This window comes from Podarcis melisellensis (genome assembly GCF_964234715.1).
Source record: "Podarcis melisellensis genome assembly, chromosome: 9".
Lineage (NCBI taxonomy): Eukaryota > Metazoa > Chordata > Lepidosauria > Squamata > Lacertidae > Podarcis > Podarcis melisellensis.
Window position 1 is genome coordinate 55,761,169 of NC_138541.1, and position 12,722 is coordinate 55,773,890.

Consider the following 12,722-nt stretch of genomic DNA (forward strand, 5'->3'; position numbering starts at 1 on the left):
GAGAGAGCCAGTTCATTGCAACAGAGAAATGCCTCCGATTAGTTTCCTGACATATGAAGTGGATTTCCATGGGGGAGGGGACAGTTAATTCATTAGTGTGCAAAAAGGGTAGGGACTCATTTGGGAAGCTCCAAAGAAAATGTCTAATCAGTTTTATTGCTTCAAAATAGCCCTTTCTGGTGCCTTAGCTGATATTCACCTTGAATCCTACTTTTAGAAAGAAAAAAAAGCAGAAATATGTCTTGTTTGCTTTCAATCTCCCTTGCCATGCTCAATTAACTCCACCTTTTCCTGTTCCCCACAAGGAGCTGTCAGTTCCTTCTGGCAATGACTGTTCAAGTGTACCCCAGACCAGTATTTTAGCTCTCCTGCATAGCAGCCCTTCAAAGCTGAAGCTTCAGGCTCAGTTGACTTCAGGCTAGGATTTTCTTCTCCCCGTGGAAGAATAAGTTTGGGGCATAAAAGGCAGAAGAAAGGCACTGAGGAATGCTCGAAACAACGAGAATGCTATCTGCATGGCTGGAGGCTTGTCCTTTAAAAACAGAGTCAATGAAGCCTCAGCAGTGTTTGTTGATATCCGTGCACGATTGTGAGGAGCAATTCTACAAATGAGGTTAGATAAAAGAGTTGGGGGGTGGAATTATGCCAGAAGCTGCAATATGCACGAGTGTGGAATACGTCAGAAATCCTTAGAAACTGGATCTTTCAAGGTAGGTGCTAACAGTCATGTCTTGTTTGGTAGAAGCTGAAGACTCCAGATAAGGCTGCATGTGGCAAGTTCCCAGTGCCACTCCAAATACATACCCCACGTAAAAATAATGAAAGGAAATGTGTTTTTCAGGGTCACATGGTGCTGCAAGGCCAGCCAAAGTTTTAACGACTAACACAGATCCTTAAGATCAACGGTTAACAAGCAAATTACTTGTAAACGATTAGCTGGGCTTCCAAAGTGTTTGACACAAGTTCCATTATATTCAGTAGAAAATCTATAAGACCCAGTGGCAACAGCAGAACATCAATAAAAAGGCTCTGCGAGGTTTCCCTGAAAATAACCAAACCTTTCCCACTGTATGCAATGAAAGTTTGCATATCAAATATTGTCACACATAAGACATGTATGGGCACTTTTCCAAAACATGAACTGCATTGACTCCTAAAGTGATGGCCTTGTTAACAGAGTGTTTATAAACTGGAGGTGATCGCCTGGGTGATGGGCCATTAAGGGGAACAAAAGGAAGGGACACTCTGTGAGACAGCAAGCTGGTGGGTCCCCTCACTCAATTAGATAGAATGAATTGCAGTAATATGAAGTAAGAATGATAAGAAGTGAAGCAGCAAGTTGGAGAGAGAGAGAAATGTTTGAGAGCAACACCTAATCTTTGCTTGAATCCAAGGTTGTGGCTATAGGAGAAACAAGACTCTTTGAGGTGCTAATGCTGTGACCCCCCCCCCCTTCATCGCAGGCTCAGGTTGTATATACAGTGATACCTCAGGTTAAGTACTTAAATCATTCCAGAGGTCCGTTCTTAACCTGAAACTGTTCTTAACCTGAAGCACCACTTTCGCTAATGGGGCCTCCCACTGCTGCCATGCCGCCGGAGCACGATTTCCGTTCTCACCCTGAAGCAAAGTTCTTAACCTGAAGCACTATTTCTGGGTTAGCGGAGTCTGTAACCTGAAGCGTATGTAACCTGAAGCATATGTAACCCGAGATACCACTGTATGTGTAAATAAACCATATATCATAAAGACACCACGGTCTCCATCGTGCCTCATTCCCAAAGGAAACACAAACCCTGAACCCCTGGAATTTTGTGTAGCTCAGAGATTGGGATGGTGTACAAAAGTATAAAGGCCAGGTTTGGAAGGCACACATTCTCCCCCTAAAACAGCCTCTTCGTTCTCTGTTGAGAAGCAATTTTGAAGTGACAGGAGAGTGTAAATTCCTCCCTTTTCTGTTTGATGACTTTGAATGCCTGTGAAAATTAAACAGTCAGCCAAGCAGGCCTTGATGCCGGATGTTATCAGTCTTAAGTTAGTTCCCTGTTAGCAAGTTCACTCCTCTTCACAACACCATCAATTTTACCCACTCCCTTCTCCCATATTGTTAAACACCATTTGACCGAGCCCTCCCTGCCTGCCCCCCTTCCATTCCTCCCAAAGTGAATCTTTAGTCTGAAGAATCTTTGCATCTTGGCCTGCTGCTGTGCCCTTGAGGGCTTCCCTGTCACATCACAAGAGGAAGAAAAAAGGAAATGCATATCACACAAAAAGGACATCAAGCTGCATAAAATTTTCAAATGCTAACGTGTGCATATAAGTGCAAATTACAAAAGAATTATTATAATTTAAGCACAAATATCACACACACCATACATCTCACCATGGTGGCATGTTCTGTGTCAAGGTGTCCTAATATGCCTAGTCTGTTTTCCATATAGTTTCTTACTATTTCAAGGCCCCTACTCTGCTTTCATGTGGTTCCATATCTGTAAACCAGCCCTGGACTCTAATGGAGGACTTTTTCAAATAGAGGGCTGCCCTCTGTAAGCAGGACAGCTGACCGCCCTTAATATCACATCTAAATGGATCTTCATATTAGTGTAATATGCTGACAAAGGATAATGACTACATATTTCTCCCCTACAAAATTATCTTGGGAGACATCAGAATGATGCTGTCATAATCCTGTTCCCCAAATAGTCTATGTACTCATTGTAAAAGGAGGTAACATACAATGTCAGCGTACACTGAGCTTTGTGATCCAGTACTTGGGAAATGCAAATTATGATGTGCCAAGATGGATCAACCAAACTATACATCTATCAGTTTGCCTCCCTAATTCTTTTTTGGGTTGTTGCTTACTTTTGTTGCTTACTTTTGCCGTGACATGAGCTCGGCCCATACAGGCTGCTTTCCCATCTATTTACATCTTTTCAACACTCATAGATTATAATTAAGTTTGCACCTCTAGAATTTCAGCCAGGGCTGAATCAAGCACTGCTTATTCAATTTGAAAATGTGAAGTTTGGGAATGAGCACTCAGGTTTGCTTTCGCTCCTATAAAAATGTGGCTTTGAGGCACAGTGGTTTAAATCATCGCACTGCTAATTCATTTTGCATCCATGTTGTTTTGTTATTTTATTATATTTTCTTCTTTTGGTTTTGTTTACATCATTTTGTCTTCATAAATAAAGCTTGCCACCGGTTTCAGGCTGATTACACAAAAATGCAGCCTGACTTTCCCTGAGCTGGTGACTTTGAGGTTAGTAAGAACAGGATCAGTGCAAGAGATTTTGATACTTGAGGTGGATGGCAGGAACAAAGACCAGCGGCCATTTTCTTCCCCCTCCTCACTTTTGAACTTAGGTGAACCATAGCTGACTAGCTCCATAGGTTTCAGTGGGACTTAATCGTGAGAATCCTAGGCAGACTTCACTGGGAGTAAGCCCCAATGTCTTCAGTGGGGCTTACTTTTGAGTAGACATGTATAGGATCATACTGGAACTTTAGCTAGAACACGGCCCTTCAATTTTCAAATGTTCATGAGTCTTTTACTTGTCTTTTTAAAACGTTACTCTCTGAATTAAGCAGTCTTGAATATTACAGACCCTAAAGCTCAAAAAGAGCACAGAAGGATGATGAGGAGAGATGCAAAAGGTGCTAGCATGTAATGCAAATAATCATGCAGGAATTCCATGAAGATTAGAGTCATTTCTGTGCAATGTTAATGACACTGCAAATTCCAAGCAATTATTTCCATTTAGCAAGCGGGAGCAGCAACATGTACATCCAAACTGAACAGAATAGCAGTAGGCGTGAGGCCTTCTCAAAGGTAAAGCAATTGCATTGCCTGTTGCATTTTAATTGGCTGTAATTTAATTTTGCCCCTTTTCCAATGGTTTAATAGCTTTCCTCCATGCTCATGCATAAGCAGGAGTCTAGGAGATTTGTCTGATAAGCGGGTGGAGGGGGGAGCCAGCAACACTTTGAGAATGAACATATTTGCTAAGTATTAGAGTGGTCTAGAATTTGTGGAAAGTGATAAAACCCAGAAACACCATCAATTCAATGACAAACATAACTTTGGCCAACCAGTTGTGTTCGCCGTTATGATGAGTAGTAGCTTGAGGGAGATTCTGTCACCTGAAGCTTCTTTTTCCGAAAGGGTCTCTTCAAACTAAGTGAATAGGCAACAAAATGGCAAATGTGGTTCAATGGATTTTATACATCAAGAAGATTGTGCTCATAACCCTCCGAGATCTCATGGCAATACATTGAAATAATTTTTTGGGAGGAACTGTAAGAATATGATTTGATATTTTTAAGCAAAGCATTTGGTGTGTTGTGAGTTATGTTGTTTTATGTGTGGTGTGAAGAATGAATTTTTTAAAAAATGAATTTTTTTTAAATGCAAAACAGCAAATGTACTGATCCAACCATCTCTAGCCACTACTCATCTAAAGCTTTCCCTTGAAACAGGGAACAAGCAAATCATGTCACAAATATATAATATGCAATGATATCGCCATCAGTAGTGACAGATTTTGTGATGTTGTCTTACTTCGTTCATTTTTCATGTAATATTGAGACCGTCTTGCTTTGCAGCTGTTTCCCATTCAGAATTATTTTGCTCTTTCAGTCCTGCACACTTCACCTGTGTGGAGTGAGTATTTTTGAAAATTTCAATATGTAACATGAATTCTGGCCACATAACCCGCATTTTGGTTTATGCCATTTTGCTACAGACAAAGAATATACGTGTATGTGGAAAGGAGATTACTTATGTAAAGTGAAGCTAACGTAGCAGGATTTATTATCAATTTTTAAGAAAAAGGCTTTTAAAAAAATGAAAATAATATGGCCTAGGAAAGTGTCCGCCGAAGACATTTTGGCATCTGAGGTGAAACACAAAATTGTTTTCCCCACCCCACCAGGGCAAAAGGGGTGAGTAAAGATCTACTTCAGGGACATGGGGGAGAAAAGAGATCTACATCAGGATCTTTTGCCCCTCTGGACCCCGCCATCTGAGATGGTTGCCTTACCTTGCCTTGTGGGCTGGCAGGCCTTCATCTAGGGCATCGTAATCCTACAACTGCTTATGCAACCTCACTCAAGGTGGGCTTGCTTTGATGAGGGCATTCAATATCATATCATATTTCGTGCTATTTCATAAGCAGGTTTTGAAAACACAAACTTGCTAGCCACCAGATGATCCAACAAGATCTGCTGTGCTTCTAAGGAGACGTCATCTCCAGGTTGCTTCTATATTCTTGCTCAGTATTGTTCTTTCCATCTCTTTTTGGCTGGGCCTTGTGATTCGCTTGTAATTAGTCACCCACACTTTGTGTAAATGCTCAGACTCTCCCAGCTTGCTAATATATGCCCTAACAAATAAATATTCATGAAATTCACCGTGAAATGCTAAAAAAAAATCCTTAGTTAGGATACTGACCTCTGCCCTGCAAGGAAAAAATAATTTTATTATCATGCAAAACTGACCTCTAGTGTTCCACAGACTTCTTTCAACTTTGGTATTAAAATGCATGACCTAGCCCCCTCTGCATAATACCTAATTAAAACTGCTGCATTATCGACGTGTTACAGATATGAAACAGGAACTCTTGGGTGGCCTACTTATGAGGGGAAAGTGTAGAGGAAAATTACTCTTTTATTTAAAGGGCCTGTACTGTATTTCTGCAAAACAACCGAACCTAATTCTATGCGTCCACCTCACACAAATAAACTGTAGAGCTCTTGGAAATAAATGAGGGACTAGAGAAATTTAACTGCAAAAGCCACTCATTTGGTGTGTTAGGATATCAGCATATATCTTCAGGGTTACATGGGGAAACCAACCCAAAAGACACATTCCCTCATGGAGACCCTTCCAAGAGTCACTTGACAGTGATGCAAAAGGCGAAAGGACACTGGATGCAACTCTGACTGTTGCATTACTTTATTCCAACCACATACAAGCCAGAGGTTTCTACATGCACACATATCTCCCCAAGCTCTATCCAGACATCACATAATCTTGAGGTGGGCAGAGAGCAGGTGCAGCGGTGATTGCGTCTTGTGGAGAAAGGCTGTGGCCAGGAAGGGGTGTGGTCCCTTGGGTGACGTAGGGAGGTCTAGGGGGCTACATTTGGCTCCTAGGGCTGTAGTTCCCACCCCTGAGATGAAGCATTGAGGGCAGTGCCATTTTTCTAGAAAAATAGGTGCCAGAACTCACCATGAAGGCCTCCCTTGTTCTCTTAGAATGGCAATGGTGCCCACCTGAGAGGTTCCAGCTGAAAAAAAGCCCAGAATGGGGAACCTTTTAGTTTAGGGGGGGTGTATTAATGGGGGACATGGCAGAGTTTTATAAAACTACACACAGTGTAGAGAAAGTGGACACAGATGAGTTTTCTCTCACAACACTAGGACTCAGGGTCATCCTGTGATTCTTGCACATAATGAATTTATGGAACCACCATATATGGCAGGGGGCATTTGATTAGATACCTGCAAAATGGAATTAGATTAATTCACAAATGATTAGATTACCATTGCTTATTAATTAGGATGGCTATATACTACCTTCAGGTTCAGAGAAATAGTAACCTCTAAGGAGCAACAGCTGAGAGGGCTGCTTCCTTCAGGCCCTCCTTTCGAGGTTCCCAGAAGCAACAGGTTGGCCACTGTGACCAGGGATGGATCTACACACAGGAAGAAAATAATGCTATAAACAAGTTAGAAATTAAATTGTTATAACAAAAGGGGGGGAAACTGTTTTTTTTTTTGACTAAGATCAACCTTTGATCTGATCCAGCAGAGCTTTTCTGATGTTCATGCTACTGTGATGATTTGTAAAGTACAAACACCCTTTACACATTATTCATGGATCACAACCATTTTATCATCACATGCAGTATGTCTTAAAGAAATGACATTTCATGATAATGGGTGTGGCTGATCTATATTCAGTGCAAGTGAAAATGTTTACTCTGGGTTCCTGCCCTCCAGTAATCTGGTACTCAAAATGTGAAAACAGATGGAATCCAGCCTTAAGGATTTGTCATGTCGAACAAGAATATTCATTCATTCATTCATTTGTGTGTCACGTTTACACACAAACACATCAGACTCAAAGCAGCTTGCAACAAAATACATTTCAAAACCAAGCAGTACAAAAAGAATGTCCTATTAGCATAACAAAACAATACAATACAATAGCAAATACAATATTATCCAAAAACAACATTTCAGAACTATAAATACATGATTACATAAGCAACATCCAGCACCTAATAACAAAAATAGCAAGGGAGCTTTACGGTTTCACCTTGGTCCTATAAAGACCTTTGCATGATGTTCCTTGAAGTCCTTCACTTTCACCAGCTTCTCATAAGGTTTCCAAAGTTTTCTCCTCCCGTAATGTTGCTCACCTCCTGTGATGTTGATGTTAGTTGCATTAACCTGAAGTTCATCAGTCAGCTCATAAAATGAAACAAGGAAATTCTGTTTGTCAGAAATGAATAGGCTACCAAACAAAGCCGCAACCCATTGGAACCTTCCTTTGTGTACCACTAACACTAAGCAAACACCTCTGGTACAGTATTATGAACTGTTCTTTTGTTCAACTGTGTAAAACCATAAGGGGTTATGAAAAATTCAGTTGCTTGGCTGGTAGCGCATTAAAAAGCTCCACAGTCTCACTTTTCTCCATCACCATAGAGGCCTATGATTCATGACAGCAAAGGAAAAAAAAGTACCCTCATGATATTCATTGTGTCTTGCTCTCTGTCAAAAAGCAATTTTCACACATTCCTTGTCCAATCCGTTTGAGTTGCCCACAAATGAAAACAAGGCTCATTGAATACAGTTCTGTTCCACCAAGCACTACAAGTGCTCTGATGGCACTGACCTTATTAAGGTGCCTTGTCCCCGTGCCATGAGAATGTTTATGGGAGCCCAAGACACATGATTACCAATGGCACAAAACACTAAATCAGAGAGGTCACGGTGGATAAATCCTTCATAGCTGGAAGCATGAACTGATGGGAAGAAGGAACATCCATTTAGAGGGTTGTTGATGTTGTTGGTTTTTAAAAAAACAATGTAGGCCTTTTATAAAAAGGAAGATTTCCAAGTTCTAAGGTACAAATGTGAGCCATCGACATGTCCCAAATGGGCAAATTTTAGTCTTGCAGTGACTAATTTTCCAAACACTTCCAAAACAGCCCAAGGAATGTGGCCAGGCGCATAAGCCCTCATGCACCAGCCATTATTCCACCCACAGGCCTTGTTTTTCATTGTTTGCTGCTAGCGTTTCCACTGATTTAAAAGAGTTGTGCATCATGTGCAGAGGTTAAAATGGCAAAATATAAGGCTCTGGGACAGGGCAAATAAGATTTGCTGCCTAAGGCAAAGGACAAGGTGGTTACCCACTAGCATCCCACTGCTATTGACTCACCACTCAACCTGTTGAAGAAGATAGGAGAGCCAGAGAGTCTCAAGGGGAACAGCTGGGGCCTGCTGCACCTGCTCCAACTGCTGAAACAATATATCTGCTAGATGAGGGAGTGAATAGGTGGTAGCAGTTGCTCATCTTCTTTTTCATTTAATTTGTCCACTGACTTGTCTCCTCTAACCCAGAAGGAAAAGGTAAGGTAAAGGTAAAGGACCCCTGGACGATTAAGTCCAGTCAAAGGAGACTATGTGGTGCAGCACTCATCTCGCTTCAGGCCAGGTCATGTGGCCAGCATGACTAAACCGCTTCTGGCACAATGGGACACTGTGACACAAGCCAGAGCACATGGAAACACCATTTACCTTCCCACTGCAGTGGTACCTATTTATCTACTTGCACTGGCGTGCTTTCAAACTGCTAGGTTGGCAGGAGCTGGGACAGAGCAATGGGAGCTCACACCGTCACGGGGATTCGAACTGCCCATCTTCTGATCAGCAAGTCGAAGAGGCTCAGTGGTTTAGACCACTGCGCAACCCGAGTCCCAATAGAGGGAAAAGGTAGGCAATGACATACCCTCCAACATTTTTCCAATTAAAATAGGGACACCTTATTCCGCAATAGTAGTAGTAGCAGCAGCAGTACTAATGTTTTAGCCCTTCCATCTGACTGGGTTGCCCCAGCCACTCTGGGTGGCTTCCAACATATATAAATGCACAATTAAACATTAAATATTTTAAATATTAAAAAAAACCTTTCAGATGTCTTCTAAAGGTTGGGAAATTACTTATCTCCTTGGCTCAGGGATCGCATAACGCCATATTTTCTGATGAAAATAGGGACGTCCTGCCATATCCTCCAACATTTCTCCATGAAAATAGGGTCATCCTAAGGAAAAGTGGGACATTCCAGGATCAAATCAGAAACTGGGGCTGTCCCTGGAAAATAGGGGCACAAAATAGGGTCTACAATGATGAGCAGCCGTGGCCAGAGGTTTCTTGGCAGAGGGTCTGCTCCAGGGGCATCGGTCAAACCAAGTTGGAGCAACGGTGACAAAAATAAATCTCAGTTGATCAAGGGAGAAATGGAAGGCAGCAACAGGCAATAATCTTGCCCCAACTGCTTTAAAGGTGGCAGCCCACATTACTATGTGCTTCATGCTGTGCCCACCTTGACTTTCTTAGCAAGTTCTATGTTTGGCCCTAATGTTTGGATACAAAGGAGCTGCAGCAAAATGTGAATGGGTTTTATAGGGTATATTTGGAACAGGGCAGGATTCTCTATAATTCAACAACCACTACCTTTGGAATGCAAAGGGACTATATAACACCAGTCTTGAAAGACCTACATTGGCTCCCAGTACGTTTCCGAGCACAATTCAAAGTGTTGGTGCTGACCTTTAAAGCCCTAAACGGCCTCGGTCCAGTATACCTGAAGGAGCGTCTCCACCCCCATCATTCTGCCCGGACGCTGAGGTCCAGCGCCGAGGGCCTTCTGGCGGTTCCCTCATTGCGAAAAACAAAGCTACAGGGAACCAGGCAGAGGGCCTTCTCGGTAGTGGCGCCCGCCCTGTGGAACGCCCTTCCAGTAGATGTCAAAGCAATAAACAACTACCTGACATTCAGAAGACATCTTAAGGCAGCCCTGTTCAGGGAAGTTTTTAACGAGTGATATTTTACTGTATTTTTGGTTTCTATGGAAGCCGCCCAGAGTGGCTGGGGAGGCCCAGCCAGATGGGCTGGGTATAAATAAATTATTATTATTATTATTATTATTATTATTATTATTATTATTATTATTATTATTATCTCTTTGATTTGCTTGGATTGGGGGCATTTTCTAAAAATGTCTGCAGTTACAGGAGTCCTAGCTCCAAAAGGCAACACCCAAACAGGGATATATCAGCAACACATCATAACTCTCTCAGGTAAACATAAGATCTTCTAGATAAAAAGAGTTGGGCATCAAATAATGGAAGCTTTTCTACAGTTACTTTGAAGTAGCTCTGAAGTCCATTGGAAGCAATTTTGAAATGAGAATGAATTCTAGCTTTGTAGCTAGAGCAATTAGCTGCTACCTGATAGAATTCTGAAGGCTGGATGATTATTTGCCATTTAGTCCTTATTATCCAACAAAACAGCTATTACGTTGCTGTCATTGCACATGGACTCATTGCACTAGAAGTTCCTCACCTTTGCCTGCCTGCACAGCCATTACTGAGCCTTTGCTTCCAAGCCTGTTTCCTCAGTGTGAGGTATTTTAGAGATTCACACAAAAATGTCTGCCCTGCCCTTCAAAGTGCCTTTGTACCACACCACGCTCTTGCAACAAGTTAAAATCACAATACCATATACCACACTGTAATAAAATAAAGCAATAAAATGTATTCAGCTACAACAAAAGCCAGAGTCCACAAACAAATGTGACCTTTACAGCAGGCACATGGCAGGCAAAAAGACAACCAAAAGACAGCCAAAGGGGGGTGCAAGGTGTTCCACACTAGTCCAGATATTAATATTGCACAGCCTGAAACAGCAAGATGAATAAAAACCGACTCCTCTTGGAATAAAAATTTTCCAGACCCATAATTATGATTCAAACTCTTTGCTCACAGAACTTGTTCCTAAAAACAGATACAAAAACAAATGATACATCCAAATAGTTGTACGGCATCATGTGCGTGTTCAACACAGATTCACTGTCTTATTAATCTGAAATAACTCCAAAAAAAAAAACTAAAATCAGAGGTCTTTCTCTCTCTCTCTCCCAACATAGCCTCCATTAGCCTGGAGCTGTTTTCTCTTCAGGAGAGACCTCATTATCACATCCTTTATTCTCTGTGGCTTTCAGAGAAAGATGCAAAGACAACTCACTATCAAAGATAGTGATTTGCAACTGAATAGCCAGCCCTCTCACATGACTTAAAGTTAAACACCACATGAGAGAGCAGAGAATATCATAGGTTAATCATAAACCCATCAGGTACCCAAAGAGCTCTTCTTAGCTTCAATTGAATTTTCCATGTTAACTCTTCGGCAATACACACACAAACACATACAGAGTTATTTTCCACTTCAATGTCAATTAAACAATGATACTTAACAAACACTGTTGGGGCAGCCACTGAGAAGGCCCTGTATCTTGTTGCATCCACACTAAGTTTGACATACAGAAAGGCCCTTCCTACTGATGTAAGGGAGCAGGCACAATGGTACGGGACGAATTGGTCCCACAGGTACATTATGTCATGTTATGGTTTATTTATCCTGCACCCAGGCCATGTATGACTTTAAAGGTAATCACTAACACTATAAGGTATGTTCAGAAGCAAACTGGCACCTACTGCAGATGTTGCAGAACTGGTGTAACATGGGCTCATGGGTGCATGCCCATTAACTAACATCCCTTCTGCTTCATTTTGAACAAACTTCAGCTATGAAAGACTCTTGCCAATGTGGAGTCACTCACAGTAATCAAATCTAGATGTAACTAAAGCATGTGGTACCCTGGTCAGTCCAACATCCTCAAAAAAAGGTGCAGCTGGTTTAAGCTAAGTCAAAGCACTCATGGCCAGCATTTCCACTGGGTCAGCCAGATGTAAAGCTGAGACCAGTAGCCGTCCCAAACCCTGCACCAGATTCTTCAAGGTGAGTACAACTGGTTGTGAGGCACGCAAATAGGTCTGAGACAAGAGTGGGAATTGGTTTGATGGTTGGTGATGTCACAAAAGCACAGGGGGGAGAGGATAACTACACCACCACCCCTCTGCAGTTCTGAAAGGAAAATGGCATATATATTTTTTGGACTCTCGTACAGACAAAAGACTTCATAAGATAATGTAGACAGCTAGGGAGAAACTAGTAGAAATGTGGGGAACTATTATCATTAATAATATTTTCTATAATGAGATAAGCAGAATTCGTCTAAGGGCCAGGGAATCTGCATACATGTTTTTCAGTCTGCAACATCAAGTGATTATTTGCATGTGTAAAACAGCTGCTACAAATTAAGTACCACTGAGTGAAGTTTCACAACCGCCTCATAGGACATCAATCACAATGCTTCCCAGAAGAGGCAGTTCACACATTTCATTTGTGGCTAATCATGTGATAAGTCACTGAGTGATGTACTATATTACTGAGAAATGCATATACATGTGTGAATCAGCCCCAGGTAGTTTCAGACCTCATCTTTTCCCAGTGTAAATAGAGAGACTTTTTTTCCCAAGCAACAAGGACAGAAAACACACTTCAAACAGCTTCATAGGGCA

General features: G+C 41.7%; 1 long non-coding RNA gene across 12 annotated transcripts in view; it reads right to left on the reverse strand.

Moving 5' to 3' along the window:
• LOC309377417 overlaps positions 1–12,722 on the reverse strand; it is a 204,505-nt gene that overhangs the window by 25,823 nt on the left and 165,960 nt on the right. For 3 of the 12 annotated variants that reach the window (XR_014171543.1, XR_014171545.1, XR_014171546.1), the window contains exon 3: positions 6,583–6,701. The exons of 6 other annotated variants lie outside the window; for them this stretch is intronic. This is a non-coding gene — a long non-coding RNA (uncharacterized lncRNA). Of the gene's footprint in view, positions 1–1,619; positions 1,676–4,625; positions 6,294–6,582; positions 6,702–12,722 lie in introns of those variants that run through there. 3 more of the 12 variants (XR_014171548.1, XR_014171549.1, XR_014171547.1) reach the window with 3 other exon arrangements.